This window comes from Pinus tabuliformis, chromosome 2_2 (assembly GCF_031772625.1).
Source record: "Pinus tabuliformis cultivar Carrire ecotype Pingquan chromosome 2_2, CPIR1, whole genome shotgun sequence".
NCBI classification, from domain to species: domain Eukaryota; kingdom Viridiplantae; phylum Streptophyta; class Pinopsida; order Pinales; family Pinaceae; genus Pinus; species Pinus tabuliformis.
Genome location: NC_142300.1, coordinates 605,280,043 through 605,285,656, shown reverse-complemented (window position 1 = coordinate 605,285,656; position 5,614 = coordinate 605,280,043).

The following is a 5,614-nucleotide window of genomic DNA, read 5'->3' as shown; positions in this document are numbered from 1 at the left end:
GAAGCAGAGTATCGTGGTGCCGTGGAAGCTAGTAAGGAAGCCTTGTGGCTTCGTCAGATCCTATCAGAGTTTGGTTTTGAGCAGCAGCATCCAACCACACTTTGGTGTGATAATCAAAGTGCCATTCAGCTATGCAAAGATCCAGTCCAGCATCAGCGCAACAAACACATTGAACTACACATGCACTTTATCAGAAAGCTCATTCATGACCATGTTCTTGAAGTGCAATATTGTCCAACAGATGATCAGGTTGCAGACATCTTCACAAAGGCTCTCACAGAGGCGAAGTTCACTAAACTTCGATATATGCTTGGAGTTCAGGAAGTTGTCACTAAGGGGGGATAGGCTCTAGTGCCTCCTTCCTTCTCCTATTGTGTCATATTTGTAAATCCTTCAATCCTATCCCAAGTTGTTCTTAAGGGGGGATGTTAGGATATTCCGACACATAGGATATAGTTAAGTTCAACTTGGTATAGCATAGAGTTAGGTTAGAGTTAGGTAAAGTGTGTTTCTTTACCGTTGTACATTTTGTAACTTACAATCCGACGGTCACGATATGTAGTGATCCGACGGTTCACTCTCACCTCGGTATTAACGACACTTGATCCGTGGCTTGACACCTGATTGGTCCATGAGTTCTATTTAAAGCGCATGGAGGGTCATTGTTCGGGGAATCCGTGCATGAGAGAAGCTTATGTAAATTTTCATTCTTTTATTAATAAATTGCCTGTAGTACCCACGTTGGGACAGGCCGTGGACTATTTCCCTCCTTGCACTCTGAGGGTTTTAACCACGTCAAAAATACTGGTGTATTGATTTGAGATCTGGTTGTGAGCGGTGTCCTTTTGGTATTCTTTCTGTGGAACTTACCCTGTAAATTCCTACACCTAGACCCTAATCATTTTATAACATTTTAAAAATCATTTTAAACTTTTATTTAAATCTTTATTAAAATAATTTACTAAAGTGTTATAAATCCTAAAACCTAAACGCTAAACCCTAAATGTTATTTTTTTTGTATTTTAAAAAACATTTTGTAACATTAGTGTTCTAAATCATAAACCATAAGCCCTAAACCATAAACGCTCAAACCCAAACCCTTAACCTGAAACCCTAAATCCCAAATACTAAACCCCAAACGATAAACCCTAAACACTAAGAATTTTATAACATTTCAGAAAGTATTTGGTAACTTTTATTTAAGTATTTATTAAAATAATTTACCAAAGTGTTATAAAACCTACACCCAAAACCCCAAACCCTATATCCTAAGGCTTTAAGTCTAAAGGATAAACCCTAAAATCATTTACTAAGGTCTTATAAATTGTAAACCCTAAACCCTAAATCTTGAAAGCATTTACTAAGGTCTTATAAACTCTAAACCTTAAACCCCAAAACCTAAACCCCAATCCCTAAACCCCTAACCCTAAAACCTAAGGATTTTATAACATTTTAAAAAGTGTTTTGTAACTTTTATTTAAGTGTTTACTAAAACCATTTACTAAAGTTCTATAAACCCAAACCCATAATCCCTAAACCCTTAACCTTACACACCAAAACCTAAACCCTAAAAAACCCTAAACCCTAATACCCACACCCCCAACCTAAACCATAAACCAATAAAAATTTATAACATTTTAAACCCCAAACCCTAAACCCTAAGTATTTTACAACATTTTAAGAAGCATTTGTAACTTGTTCTAAAGTGTTTATTTAAATAATTTACTAAATTGTTATAAAATCTAAACCCTAAGAATTTTATTAGATTTAGAATGTCTTTTGTAACATTTTAAAACCCTAAACATTTTATAGAATTTTAATAAGTGTTTTGTAACTCATTTTAAGTGCTTGTTAAAAGAAATTACTAAAGTGTTATAAACCCTAAACCCTAAAACCTACACCCTAAGAATTTTATAAAATTTACAAGAGTTTGTAACCTTTTTTAAAGTGTTTATTAAAATAATTTACTAAAGTGTCCCTCAAACCTAAACCCTAAGAATTTTATAACTTTTTAGCAAGTGTTTTGTAACTTTTTTCCATGTGTTTATTAAAAGGATTTACTAAATATTTATAAACCCTAAACCCTAAACTCTAAACCGTAGGAATTTTATAACACTTTAAACCCTAAACGTTGATCATTTTGTAACATTTTAAAAAGTGTTTTGTAACTTTTTTTAAGCGTTTATTAAAATAATTTATTGAAGTGTTATAATACCTAAACCCTAAACCCTAAACCCTTAACACTAAGCATTTATAACATTTCTAAAGAGTTTTGTAAATTCTTGTAAGTGTTTATAAAAAGAATTTCCTAAAGCCTTGTGAACCCTAAATCCTAAACCTTAATAATTTTATAACATTTTAAACCCTAAACCTAAACCCTAGAATTCAATGACATTTTAGCTAGCTTTTTGTAACTTTTTTGAACTGTATATTAAAAGAATTTACTAAAATTTTATTAACCATAAATCCTAAAACGTAAGTGTTTTACAACATTTTAAACCCAAAACCCTAAAGCCTAAACCCTAAAACCTAAACCCTAAGTATTTTATAACATTTTCACAAGCATTTCCTTATTTTTTTAAAAGTGTTTATTAAAAGCATTTACTAAATTGTTGTAAACCCTAAATCCTAAACCATGGGCATTTTATAGAATTTTAAATCCTAAACCCTAAAGCCTAATAATTTTATAACATTTTAACAAGTGTTTTGTAAATTTTTTTTATGTTCTTATTAAAATAATTTCTCAAAGTGTTATAAATCCCAAACTCTAAACCATAAACCCTATCCCTAAACACTAAGAATTTTATAACATTTTAAAATACATTTTTGTAACTTTTTAATTGTTTATTAAAAACATTTAATAAATTGTTATAACCCTAAATTGTTTACTTAAGTGTTTATTAAAATAATTTACTAAGGTGTTATAAGCCATTAACCCTAAACCCTAAACATTAAACCCTAAACCCAAAACCAAAACCCTAAACCCTAATACCTAAGCATTTTATGATCTATTAAAAATAATTTTGTAACCTTTATTTAAGTGTTTATTAAAAGAATTTGCTAAGGTGTTATAAAACCTAAACCCTAAACCCTAAACCCTAATCCATAGGAATTTTATAACATTTTTAAAAGCATTTTGTAACTTTCAGTTAATTGTTTATTTTATAAACCTTAAACCATACACCCTAAAACCTAAACCCTGAAACCTAAACCCCAAGCCCTAAACCCTAAACCATAAAGCCTAAGAATTTTATAACAATTTAAGAAGGATTTTGTAACTTTGATTTAAGTGTTTATTAAAAGAATTTACTGGAGTGTTATAAAATGTAAACCATAAACACAAAACCCTAAACCCTAAACATAAAAACATAAACCCTATACCCCAAAACGTAAACCATAAACCCTAAACCCCAAACACCAAACCCTAAACCCTAAACTATAAACCCTAAAACCCAGCTATTTTATAACATTTTAAAACTTGTTTTGTAACTTTCATTTAACTGATTATTAAAAGAATTTACCAAAATCTTGTAGACCCTAAACATTAAACCCAAAACCTTAACCTGAAACCCCAAAAGTTAAACCCTAAACCCTAAATCCCAAACCTTAAACCCGAAACCGTAATCATTTTATAACATTTTAAAAATTATTTTGAAACTTCTATTTAAGTTTTTATTGAAAGCATTTACGAGGGTCTTATAAACCCTAAACACTAACCTCTAAACCCCAAACATAAACCCTAAATCATAAACCCTAAACCCTAAACCATGAACATTAAAACCTAAACCCTAAGAATTTTATAACATTTAAAAAAAAAAAAAAATTATTTAAGTGCTTATTAAAATAAATTACTATCGTGTTAACCCTAAACTATAAACCATAAACCCTAAACCCTAAATGCTAAACCCTACTAATTTTATAACATTTTAAGACATATGTTGTAACTTCTATTTAAGTATTTATTAAAATCATTTACTAAAGTGTTACCAACCCTAAACTCTAAACTCTAAACCATAAACCCCAAACCATAAACCATAAAGCCTAAACCCTAAGAAATTTATAACATTTTCAAAAGTGTTTTTTAACTTTTATTTATGTGTATGCTAAAAACATTTACTAAAGTGTTATAAACCCTAAACCCTAAACGCTAAAGCATAATAATTTTATAACATTTTAAAATATTATAAAATGTGGAGGAGAAGGAGGAGGAGGAGGTGGTGGAGGAAGAGGAGGAGAAGGAGAAGGAGGTGGTGGAGGTGGTGGTGTTGGTGGACACAGAGGAGGAGGAGGAGGAGGAGGATGCTAAGGTAGTTGAGGAGGAGGTGCAAGTGGCGGTGGAGGTGGAGAAGGAGAAGGAGGTGGAGGTTGTGGTGGAGCCAAAGGTGGAGAAGGAAGAGAACGAGGTAATGTTGTTGGTGGAGAAGTGGTGGATGTTGAGTTTTAGGATGAGGAGGCATAGGTGGTGGTGGATGAGGATGTGGAGGTGGAGGAGGAGGAGTAGGAGGAGGTGGACATTGAGGTGGTAGAGGAAAACGAGGAGGAGATGGTGGAGGAGGAGGTGGACGTGGAGATCGAGGAGGAGGAGGTGGACATGAAGATGGAGGAGGACGAGGATGAAGTAGAGGAGGAGGAGGAGTTGTTGGAGGTGGATAAGGGGGAGGAAAAAGTGGAGACGGAGGAGGAGGAGGTGGTGGATGAGGGGTTGTTGGTGGAGGTGGTTGTGGAGTAGGAGGTGCTGGAGGTATAGGTGGAGGTGGAGGTGGAAGAGGTGAAGGAGGATGATGACAAGGTTGTAGAGGAGGGGGATGAGGTCAAAGAGGAGGAATAGGAGGAGGATGTGGAAGTGGAGGTGGAGGTGGAGGTGGAGGATGAGTGGAGGATGAGGTGAATAAACCTTAAAACCTAAACCTTAAACCCTGAACCCTAAACCCTAAACCCCAAACCCCAAACCCTAAACCCTACACCCTAAAACCTAAACCCTAAAATCTAAACCCCAAGCCCTAAACTCTAAATCCCAAACCCTAAACCATAAACCATAAATTCTAAGCATTTTATAACATTTAAAATACTGTTTTGTAAATTTTATTTAAGTGTTTATTAAAAGCTTTTACTGAAGTGTTATAAACCCTAAATGCAAAACTCTCAACCCTAAACCCTAATCCTCAAACAATAAATCTCAAACCCTTAACTCTAAATCGTAAACACTAAGCATTTTACAACATTTTAAAAAGAAATATGTAATTTTATTTTAAGTGTTTATGAAAAGAATTTACTCAAGTGTTATAAACCCTAAACCCTAATCCGTAAATCTGAAACTTGAAACCCTAAACCCTAAATCATAAAACCTAAATACTAAGCATTTTATAACATTTTAAAAGTTGTTTTATGTCTTTTATTTAAGCATTTATTAAAATCATTTACTAAAGTGTTATAAACCCTAAAATGTAACCCTAAAGCCTAAACCTAAAACCCAAAATCAAAACCCAAAACCCTAAAACCTAAACCCTAAGCATTCTATAATAGTTTAAAAAGTGTTTTTGAACTTTTATATAAGACTTTATTAAAAGCAGTTACTAAGGTCTTATAAACCGTAGACCCTAAATCCCAAACGCCA